The sequence below is a fragment of the Phycodurus eques genome, chromosome 2 (genome assembly GCF_024500275.1).
Source record: "Phycodurus eques isolate BA_2022a chromosome 2, UOR_Pequ_1.1, whole genome shotgun sequence".
Lineage (NCBI taxonomy): Eukaryota > Metazoa > Chordata > Actinopteri > Syngnathiformes > Syngnathidae > Phycodurus > Phycodurus eques.
This window is the reverse complement of record NC_084526.1, coordinates 22,100,283-22,112,946: the sequence shown is the minus strand read 5'-3', so window position 1 is coordinate 22,112,946 and position 12,664 is coordinate 22,100,283.

The following is a 12,664-nucleotide window of genomic DNA, read 5'->3' as shown; positions in this document are numbered from 1 at the left end:
TCTCCTACCTTGGAGCCAACAACGCAGAACCACTGTGGAAAAATGGTGAGTTTTCTCACCATTTCCTCTCGGTCGGGTACATTTATTTCATTTCATTCTTCTAGACTGTACAGCCCAAGAAATCACATGTGGTAACCTCACGTTTACTAGAAATGGTACGGTAGCATTTATTGTCAGTCCTCAATATATGTGAAACATACAGAGGGCAGAAATTAAATCCATCCATCCATCCATTTTCTGAGCCGCTTCTCCTCACTCGGGTCGCGGGCGTGTTGTTTGTTTGTATGCGTAGTAATTATAGAATATAGCAATAGTAAAATCAAAACTCAAATATAATAAATGATGAAATTAGAAATATGTAAAACAAGAAAAATACAAATAAAAATAAGAAATGTGTAAAAGAATTAGTTATGAGTGAATTTATCGTTTTTAATGTTAACAACTTATTTTATTCACTTGTATGACCATTAAAATGTCCCGTAAAACATTATTTATACACATTATAACCACCATGATGATAGTCTGACCCGAGACGAAATCATTTCCACGATTTCAGTGATTGTGTTGGGGCTTGGGCCTCTCCAGGAAACAACCCGGACATGGCTCCGGGTCCCAACGAGTGGCTGGTGGTCAACATCCACATGACGGGCTTCTTCTCTAAAATTGGGAGTGTCTCCTGGCCAAGCTCTGCTCCCAGCACCGGGCAGCAAGAACATTCCCGTCGCAGAACTCCATTCAGGGACTAAGAATTTTAATATAGAGTGGCTGAACTGGATGCGAGCAGATTTCACTGCATGTGCCACCTTTTCCTCTTATGGTGGTAAGTGTCTCCTCCTCTGCCTGTGTGTGGACGCATATACATTTTTAGTATACTGCCAAAAGATGCAGTAGTGTGTGGTTTGTATTTATATCAAAATATTTTCCTGGGTGGAATTCCCAGGATGGCGTTGTCAGGCAACTTCCTTGTCGAGTTAACGTGCTACCCGACACTTGTTTGCCACAGTAGCAGTCTGTCTTCACACAGCACGCCTTCTTGTCAAACGGCGCAAACGGACAGTTCAGTAACCAAGCCAGTTTTTCTTAGCCATATGAAATTTAGTAGGCATGAGTAGAAAAGTCTCAAAACCCCATGCCCAATAAGATACAGAAAGTCTGACATTTTGGTTTGAAGCAGCCAATTTAGGCTGATTTCTAGCAATTTCCATGGGTCCTTCAAAAGCAAACTTGTCCAAGAAATTTGGTCAGACTGCTTCCAAATTTGAACCACAAACTGTATACTAAACATAATGGACAACACTAAATTACCAATGATTTGTTTTTGTCATTAGGTGTGGATGGAGCATGGCGGCGTAGTTTGTCTCGCCATAATACATGAAAAAAATCATCAGCCCTTGAAACTAGTTTTATTTTGCAACATGAAATTTGCTAGACGTGTCCATCATCAGTAGACACACAAGAAAATCTCAAAACCCATGCCTGAAAAGGCAGGAAGTCAGCCATTTTGGTTTGAGGTGTCCATTTTAGCGTCCTGTTGGCCATTTCCAAGCAAACCTCCAAAGACTAACTCTTACATTTTTTTTTCAAATACAGCCCGCAGAACCCGTTTCACTTGGTAACGGTGAAAATTGTCTGGCATGTCTATCATGAGCGAAGCCACCAAAAAAGTCTCAAGAAGCCGAGCCTCAAAACGAATATAATTCGGCATTTTTAATTGAAAGGCCCACGTTAGACTCATGTTTGCCATTTCCAGGTGTCCTTTAAAGATTAACTTCTCAAGTTTTTCAAAACTCGTCCCCCAAAGTCAGTACCACCTCGCAACATGAAAATAAATGTATTCTTTATTTTAATTTTAGAATTTAGAATTTTTTATTTCAGAATCTGTTCAAGCTTAGGTTAGCGACCACTATCCCCAACTGTCTTCTATGGGTTTCAAGTTTTGCAGATCAGTGACAGTTGGTGATGCAGCGGCCATGTTGACTCAGTGGCTAGTGGAGGTGTCGTCCTCAGCTGTCACTTGCCCTCCAGCCCCCTCAGCGGGGGTCTTTCCTAAGGACTTTAGCACCACCGTGCTCCCTCTTTTGCAACCGTGTCCTCTGTTTGTTTTAGGAAGTCTGTAGAGTGGCAACATCTCATAAAACACGATGACAACAACAAACTTGGCGAAACTCTAGAATAACATAAAATGTAATGAAATAAAAGTGGGATATTATAATGATTATATTCATAAATATTATTTTCATCATCATTATTTTCCACAATATTTGACAGTTGAAGGTTTACAAATATGTCCAAAAACACAGCAGTTTTCTACTAAATAAAAAAAAAAATTGTACAAATATTTATAAAATATTTATAAAAAGTTTTTTTGAGTCCATATTTTTCATTTTCAATATTTAAATATTTCAAATTTCTACTGAATGTTCTAGCAAGATTCTAGCAAGAAACTAACAATAAACCTTATAAATATACAACCCCAATTCCAATTAAGTTGGGACGTTGTGTTAAAACATAAATAAAAACAGAATACAATGATTTGCAAATCATGTTCAACCTATTATTTGAATACACTACAAAGACAAGATACTTAATGTTCAAACTGATAAACTATTTTGTTTTGAGCAAATAATCATTAACTTTGAATTTTATGGCTACAACACGTTCCAAAAAAAGCTGGGACTGCTGGCAAAAAAGACTGAGAAAGTTGAGGAATGCTCATCAAACACCTGTTTGGAACATCTCACAGGTGAACAGGCTAATTGGGAACAGGTGGGTGCCATGTTTGAGTATAAAAGGAGCTTCCCTGAATTGCTCAGTCATTCACAAGCAAAGATGGGGCGATGTTCACCTCTTTGGGAACAAGTGTGTGCGCAAATAGTCGAATAGTTTAAGGACAATATTCCTCAACGTACAATTGCAAGGAATTTAGGGATTTCATCATCGACAGTCCATAATATTATCAAAAGGTTCAGAGAATCTGGAGAAATCACTGCATGTAAGCGGCAGGGCCGAAAACCAACATTGAATGCCCGTGACCTTCGATCCCTCAGGCGGAGTCAGCGTTTGGTCCGCATATCCGACAGTAAGTCGGACTCGTTCCCGGTGAGGGTTGGACTCCGCCAAGGCTGAAACTGAAATATCACACAGCCATAAGTAGTCAGACCCTTTGCTATGACACTCATATATTTAACTCGGGTGCTGTCCATTTCTTCTGATCATCCTTAAAATGGTTCTACACCTTCATTGGAGTCCAGCTGTGTTTGATTATACTGATTGGACTTGATTAGGAAATGGCCGTGACCTTCGATCCCTCAGGCGGCACTGCATTAAAAACCGACATCAATGTGTAAAGGATATCACCACATGGGCTCAAGAACACAATGTCAGTAAATACAGTTCGGCGCTACATCCGTAAGTGCAACTTGAAACTCTACTATGCAAAGCAAAAGCCATTTATCAACAACACCCAGAAACGGCGCCAGCTTCCCTGGGCCCGAGCTCATCTAAGGTGGACTGATGCAAAGTGGAAAAGTGTTCTGTGGTCCGATGAGTCCACATTTCAAATTGTTTTTGGAAATTGTTGACGTGGTGTCCTCCGGGCCAAAGAGGAAAAGAACCATCCGGATTGTTATGGACGCAACGTTCAAAAGCCAGCATCTGTGATGGTATGGGGCTGTGTTAGTGCCAATGGCATGGGTAACTTACACATCTGTGAAGGCACCATTAATGCTGAAAGGTACATACAGGTTTTGGAGAAACATATGCTGCCATCCAAGCAACGTCTTTTTCATGGACACCCCTGCTTATTTCAGCAAGACAATGCCAAACCACATTCTGCACGTGTTACAACAGCTTTGTAGTAAAAGTAGTGTGGGTACTAGACAGGCCTGCCTGCAGTTCAGACCTGTCTCCCATTGAAAATGTGTAGCGCATTATGAAGCGTAAAATATGACAACGGAGACCCCGGACTGTTAAACAACGAGTCTCCTTAGTTCCCAAACGTTTATTGAATGTTGCTACAAGAAAAGGTGATGTAACACAATGGTAAACATGACCCTGTCCCAGCTTTTTTGGAATGTGTTGCAGCCATAAAATTCTAAGTTAATGATTATTTGCTAAAAACAATCAAGTTTATCAGTTTGAACTTTTAAATATCTTGTCTTTGTAGTGTATTCCATTAAATATAGGTTGAACGTGATTTGCAAAACATTGTGTTCTGTTTTTATTTATGTTTAACACAACGTCCCAACTTCATTGGAATAGGGGTTGTATAATATAAGAACCTAATAATAAAATAAAATGATAGTATTTAGGGTTGTTTTTTTATTTTCATAATAACTAATGTGAAAAAAAATAAAGGCTTCAAAGTAAGCCCAAACATATTTCAGTATTCTACAAAACACGACAAAGTAAATGTGCATAAAATTCAAAATTTGGATTGCTCAATTTAATTGAAATTGTTTAAAGTTTGGCTTGTAATGATTTAAAAAACTGAGGGTTTGAAAGTCAGCCCCCAAATATGTAATATTTCAACTAAATTGAACTATATATATATACATATATATATATATATATATATATATATATGTATATATAGTTAAATTTTTTTTTTTTTTTTTTTTTTTTTTTTTTTTACAAAATAATGCTGAATTCCAGCTACAACCAGCTAATGAACAGAAATCAAATGTGATAACAGTGTTTTGGGTTCTGCCTTATTAATTTGATAATTATTTAACATTAAAAAAATTCAAGGACGGAAAGTTAGACTGAAAGACTAATCAGACTGTTCTGTTATGATAAATATTTATTCCCAATGCAAAAAAAAATCAATAAATATGCATTCCTATGTACAAAAAAACTATATTTTGTTGGAAAAAAACCCCCAAAAAAGTGAAGTTCATTGTTGCAATGAAAGTAGTCTCCTTGTTTCTCAGCATTGTCCTGAGAAGTTATGAAGCTGTTGCTGCAGCAACCAATACTGCTGAGCATCGAAGGACACGTCGCTTGGAAACTGAGAAGATAAGGCAAAAGATAAGTTAATTACATTCATTAACAGTGCATTGAGCTTTATGCAGGTTTAGGCATATTATTTGGACAATATTTAACAATAAAGAATGGTTGTTTTGAAAGTAAGGCCAAAAATCTGTCAGTTTTCATTTAAATCAAACGCATTATTTGTACAACATTTTACTAAATTCCTAAAATAAGTGCTTAATTTTAGCAACAACATAGTAATAAAGGAAAATAATATTATTGAGTAGAATTTGAGTTCATTATTTATTCTTTTAAACGTAGTAGGGTATAAAAGTTAGCCACAATATATATATATTTTTTAAATGGACTGCTTTTTTTTGTACGAAGCTCAACCAAAATCCTACTACTACAAAATATATATTGCTCATATTATTTTCATAAAATTTAGCAATGAAAAAACTTGATAGTAAGCCCAAATAAAAGAAAAAAATCTATTAAAAGCAATACCTGTTTGTGCAACATTCTACTAAATTCTAGTAATAATACCCAATACCATACCTACTAACCGTAAGTAATACTATTAAGGGTTAAGCTGTATTATTGTCATACAATTTAACATTTAAAAAAAATTTAGGATTGGAAGTAAGCCCAGAACATTTAAAAAAAAATTCTATTAAATATTCTGTATCAAAGGTGTTAAGGTCACCTGGGACAGGCTCCCGCACACCGCGACCCTAATAGTGACAAGTTCTATAGAAAATGGATGCATGGATGTAGTAGGCAAATAAAACAAAATGAAGTGAATTGAAATGAATTTTAAAAAATGCTGTTTTGGATTTTGGCATGTTTTTTAAAAATAAAATTTGACAATACAAAAACATTAAAGCTACAATTAAAGATACCAACAAAATCTGCTAAGGGTTTGGCCATTATTATTATTATTTTATTTAAGAGTGAAAGGCGTTTTAAATTTGAAAGTTAACAATGTCCCTTTTCTTGACTTGTGCATTGAGAAGGTGAACTTACTTGACAACCAGTTTGTGGGGCCAACATGTCGGCGGTGGTGGTCTGCTCACAGGATCCATCTTGGTGACCCAAGAACTGGCTGAGTGTCTGCGGTGGCTCTGCCTGCCCCGAGGGTCTCGTCCTCTGCTCCAGCGCCTCCTCGCTGAGCCCCAGCTGGGCCGACAGGAAGGAGATGTAGCGTACAGCCAGGCGCAGGGTCTCGATCTTGGTGAGGGTCTGGCCCGAGGGCGCCAGCGAGGGGGGCAGGTAGGACCTCAGGTGATGCAGAGCCTTGGTCAGGTCCCTCATCCTCAGCTTCTCACGCTCGCTGGCCGTCTGGCGCTTCTTGCCCGGGTACCTGGATCGGGTCTTCTTGATGGGAGCTGGAGAAGGACTGCTAAACAAGAAGCAGTCCAAGGCGTCCGCCAGGTTGGGCGAGAAGGAGTCCTCGGAGGAGGTGGGCGAAAGGCTAGCGCTGAAGTAGCCGGGATCCGATGCCACATCGTAGACCGGGCAGGATTTCTCCAGGAGACACTCCAGAGAGAAGGTGCCCTGGTTCTCGTGGAGCTGGAACCGAGCCTCCATGTCTGTTGTTTTCAAAGTGAAGCGATGAGCTGCTGCAGAAGGCAAAAGTCGAGGGAATTGTGAGGACAGACAGGAAAGGGTCGCTTCATATATGTGGTGGAAGGTGCGAGCTTGCACCTTTCGGGTACCCCCGAGACCCTGTGAGAGAGGACCTCGCACCTCGGCCGGCGGGGTCCCGTGGGAAAGATCCCAACTCCTGCGATGAGGTGCGAGCAAGCAGGGATCATAAAATCACACGCATTCACACCTCCAGATCGCAAGGCGCATGGGAAGGCCGCACTACATTGCAATTTTTCAACCAATTTTGTCGTCTGATTTGGGATTTGGTTGGGAATTTCTTTCACATTAACTTCTGAGTAAGATTTCTAAGTAAGCCGAAAGTAAGGAAGTAAGTTGTTGTCTAAAAATGTACTCAATTCGAGCAAGAGCTGACTGATAATGTAACATTTAAAGTCATTTCAATACAACTAAATTAACACATTTGTTGTACATATTTCTTTCTAAATTCCTACTACTAAAACAAAATGAAAATAAGTGTTTAGGGCTCTGGCGTATTATTATATGAAAGCTAACAATTACATAAAATGAAGCTTTCAAAGTAAGCCCCAAAATAGTTCAATTTTCAATGAAACTCCTCTTTTTTTGTCGACAATTTCTACTCAAATAAAAATAATCAGTTTAGTATTCAGGCATATTGTTTTCTTAAAGTGTCACCATGAAAAATTTATATTTTGAAAATAAGTCCAAAATATGTCCTCTTTCTTTCTTGTATAATTATATAAAATTCTACCACTAACCTCCTCATAAGATACAATAATGGAATTTAGGGTCTGTGTATATTATTTTCCCAATATTTAACAATGTAAAAATATACATTTTGAAAGTAATATTACAATTGGTCGTTTATGTACTGAATTCATCACTTTTTGTGGGGAATTTTTTAAATTATTACAAAAGTCTAGCATTAACTGAATAATACAATAAAATAATAACATTTTAAAGTTAGGGTATATTTTTGATATTTACCTCTGAGAAAATGTGAAGGTTTAAACTAAGCCAAATAAAATACTGTATTAGCTTTCTACTAAGGCAGCACTTCCGGGAAAAACTCAATAAGATGGCAGCCAGTGACCCGAGGGGCCTGAATGTCTCTTCAGGAACAAAACGGCCTTGAATGTATTTAGTAGACCAATTTTTTTTATCATCTATTCTTTGTCTCACAGGTTTTAATGAAACACACCAAGTAAAGCTAGATTTCAGTGTTGCAATGAAAATAGTAGTTTCCTTACTACATGGCAGAAGATCCACAGTATAAGAGGAATTAGAAGAAGAAGTGTGCCAAGACAGCTGGGAGGTGAGAGCACTTTGCACCTCGGGTCTTGTTTGGACAACCCGAGCAGACCAGAGAGCTCCTCTGCACTTCAAAGGACGAGAGCATGCGCCCAAGAAAAGCAAGGATGCACTGGAATCATCATTTAAGCACGAGAATAGACATCCAGATTGGGAATGATGATGTGGATTAGGGTTGGGGTGAGAAGTAAACTCATTTGATATATAAACCTTTACTGTAATGGAATTAGTCCTTGAGATGAGACATCGCATTTTAGAGGGGGTCCAATTTGGTTTAATTTGATTATGGAAAGAATTTAGCTTTTATCTGCTAAATACAAAACGTTCTTGTACAAAATTATACTCAATTCTAGTAAAAAAAAAAAAAAAAAAAGACAAAGGTTGATAAACAAGTGTAGGGTTTTATTTTAATAACTTTAATAATTAAATAAACAATATCGCAACACCCTTTTTGGACTAAATGTGGCACAGTTAAAGGTTTGGAAGTCCAAAATACGTCCATTTCCCATTAAATGCCGCACTTTCTTTGGCACACAATCTACTCGCAAGAACAAAGTAATAAATATCATAAAAGTGTTAGGAGGGTTCGGAGCCTATTTTTCTCTTACCAGTGAAATAATTGTATGCTTATATATTTCATTGTAAACGTAAAATAAAATATGTTAAGGGTTATCATTTTATAACATATCAATCTTTTTTTCTTCAACAAAATGCAGCAGTTTATTTTGTAAAAAATTGGATTTATGCATATTTCATATTTAACAATGAAAAACATTTAGAATTACGTTTTGTACTAAATGCAGCACTTTTGGGGACAAAATTATACTAAAATCTCACAAAACCAGGGATACAATAATAATAATAATAATGAGGAGAAGAACAACAATAACAATAGTAATGCTACTACTACTAACAATAGTAATCGTCTCAAGAATTGGCTTATTAAATAATATTTCATAAAATTTATGTTTTTTGTGTGTGTATGTATATACAATTCTAATCCTATCCTAATTACAAATATAATTGTATAAGCATTATATCAAGAAAAAGCTAAAATGTTTACTAGGACAGCTATTTTCAGTCGTTGACGAGCTGTCAGGCGTCAGGTGATCTGGTGTGGATTGGATTTCCACAAAGTGGCGCGTCGCTTTTGTCTCCTGCTTCGAGGTCAAGGTGTCACCTTGTTATTAGAGGCCTCATGCCATCTCTTCATACTTTAGAAAAACAAAAAAGAAGAATAACATGACAGAGGGCAGCAAAGGACCCCAGTCAGGTTTCCATTCGCTATGTCTTGTGGAGTTGTTTACTTGACCTCTTACAAAGATAGTAATGACTACACTGAATAAATTGAAGTGTGGCACTTTCAAATAATTGAAGTATAAAAAACTAGGCGGCACGGTGGACGACTGGTTAGAGCATCTGCCTCACAGTTCTGAGGACCCGGGTTCAATCCCCGTCCCCGCCTGTGTGGAGTTTGCATGTTCTCCCCGTGCCTGTGCGGGTTTTCTCCGGGCACCCCGGTTTCCTCCCACATCCCAAAAAACATGCATAAATTGGAGACTCTAAATTGCCCGTAGGTGTGCATGTGAGTGCGAATGGTTGTCTGTTTGTATGTGCCCTGCGATTGGCTGGCAACCAGTTCAGGGTGTACCCCGCCTCCTGCCCGATGATAGCTGGGATAGGCTCCAGCACGCCCGCGACCCTAGTGAGGAGAAGCGGCTCAGAAAATGGATGGATGGATGGATAAAAAACTACTTAAGTATAAAAAACACAGGAAATCAAAGTGTACTATTTATATAGTACACTTTGACTTCCTGTGTTTTATATATATACACAGGGTGATTGAAAAGTAACTCCCTTTTATCAAATACTTATAATTTATTCATATGTTGTAATATTTTTCTCATTTTTTATGTTCCATGATTAAAGGAGCAAGTCTATTCTACCAAACCAATGACTTTGGAAGAATTTGAAGGACGAATACAGAAAGTTATGTCTTCCATCCCACAAGAGTTCCGTGTGAAATCAGTTAATGCGGTTCCCAGGCACAACTGCTTATCCAAGGTCGGGTCGCGGGGGCAGTAGCTTTAGCAGGGACGCCCAGACTTCCCTCTCCCCACCCACTTCATCCAGCTCTTCCGTGGGGATCCCGAGGCGTTCCCAGGTCAGCCGAAAGACGTAGTCTCTGCAGCCAATCCTGTCCTGGGTCGTCCCCGGGGTCTCCTCCCGGTGGGACGTGCCCGGAACACCTCACTCTCGATGTGGAGGAGCAGCGGCTCTACTCTGAGATCTTCCCAGATGACCGAGCTTCTCACCCTATCTCTAAGGGAGAGCCCGCACACCCTGTGAAGGAAACTCGTTTTGGCTGCTTTTATCCGGTATCTTGTTGTTTCGGTCATGACCCACACCGTAGGTGAGGGTAGAAACATAGATCGACCAGTAAATTGAGAGCTTTGCCTTTCGGCTTAGCTCCTTCTTTACCACAACAGACCGATACAAAGTCCGCATCACTGCAGACGCTGCACTGATCCGCCTGTCGATCTACCGTTCCATTCTTCCCTCACTCATGAACAAGACCCCAAAATACTTGAACTCCTCGACTTGGGGCAGGATCTCATCCCCGACCCGGAGAGGGCACGCCACCCTTTCACGACTGATGACCATGGTCTCAGATGTGGAGGTGCTGATTCTCATCCCAGCCGCTTCATACTCTGCTGCGAACCGCTCCAGTGAGAGTTGGAGGTCACGGCTTGATGAAGCCAACCGAACCACATGATCTGCAAAAAGCAGAGATGCAATACGGAGGCCACCAAACCGGACCCCCTCTACGCCTCGGCTGCGCCTATAAATTCTGTCCATAAAAGTTATGAACAGAATCGCTAACAAAGGGCAGCCTTGGAGAAGGCTGCCCTTTGTGTCCCTCGGGGAGTCCTGTGGGAGGTGCTTCGGGAGTATGGGGTACCGAACCTCCTGATATGGGCTGTTCGGTCCCTGTACAACCAGAGTCAGAGTTTGGTCCGCATATCCGACAGTAAGTCGGACTCGTTCCCGGTGAGGGTTGGACTCCGCCAAGGCTGAAACTGAAATATCACACAGCCATAAGTAGTCAGACCCTTTGCTATGACACTCATATATTTAACTCGGGTGCTGTCCATTTCTTCTGATCATCCTTAAAATGCTTCTACACCTTCATTGGAGTCCAGCTGTGTTTGATTATACTGATTGGACTTGATTAGGACATGGCCGTGACCTTCGATCCCTCAGGCGGCACTGCATTAAAAACCGACATCAATGTGTAAAGGATATCACCACATGGGCTCAAGAACACAATGTCAGTAAATACAGTTCGGCGCTACATCCGTAAGTGCAACTTGAAACTCTACTATGCAAAGCAAAAGCCATTTATCAACAACACCCAGAAACGCCGCCGGCTTCTCTGGGCCCGAGCTCATCTAAGATGGACTGATGCCAAGTGGAAAAGTGTTCTGTGGTCCGACGAGTCCACATTTCAAATTGTTTTTGGAAATTGTGGATTTCGTGTCCTCCGGCCCAAAGAGGTAAAGAACCATCCAGACTACTATGGACGCAAAGTTCAAAAGCCAGCATCTGTGATGGTATGGGGCTGTGTTAGTTCCAATGGCATGGGTAACTTACACATCTGTGAAGGAACCATTAATGCTGAAAGGTACATACAGGTTTTGGAGAATCATATGCTGCCATCCAAGCAACGTCTTTTTCATGGACGCCCCTGCTTATTACAGTAAGACAATGCCAAACCACATTCTGCAGGTGTTACAACAGCGTGGCTTCGTACTAAAATAGTGCGCGTACTGGACTGGATTGCCTGCAGTCCAGACCTGTCTCCCATTGAAAATATGTGGCGCATTATGAAGCGTAAAATACGGTAACGGAGACCCCGGACTGTTGAAGAGCTGAAGCTGTACATCAAGCAAGAATGGGAAAGAATTCAACCGACAAAGCTTCAACAATTAGTGTCCTCAGTTCCCAAACGCTTATTGAATGTTGTTAAAAGAAAAGGTGATGTAACACAGTGGTAAACATGACCATGTCCCAGCTTTTTTGGAACGTGTTGCAGCCATCAAATTCTAAGTTAATGATTATTTGCTAAAAACAGTCAAGTTGATCAGTTTGAACATTAAATATCTTGTCTTTGTAGTGTATTCAATTAAATATAGGTTGAACATGATTTGAAAATCATTGTATTCTGTTTTTATTTATGTTTAACACAACGTCCCAACTTAATTGGAATTGGGGTTGTATTTCCTTCAGCACTATAATAGTTCCTCATGTCTTGGTTGTCTCCAAGCAGTAGGAGAGGACCAATGCATCTGGACTTTCCTGCAAATTTAATTTTAAATTATTTATAAATAATTACTTGAAACTGAAGCACTTTAAAAGTACTGAAATTACTTTCTCACTTGCACTTCATAAGTTAGGCATTTTAGACAATGTTTTAATGTGAAAAGTGTGATTTATTGAATGATTTTATGTATTTGCTGATATGACCTGTCTATGTTTTAAGTCACCTGTTAAGGGACTACGAATGTAAATTAGCTGTATGCTACCTTTAGCTCATTTACACAAGTATTGTGATGGTGTGCAATGTCCCTTTTAAATAAATGTTTAAAAAATATATATGTAATGTTTAAACCGATTAATGTATATATATACATATATATATATATATTCTCTCATTTTGAGTTTGATGCCTGCAACATGTTCCAAAAAAGCT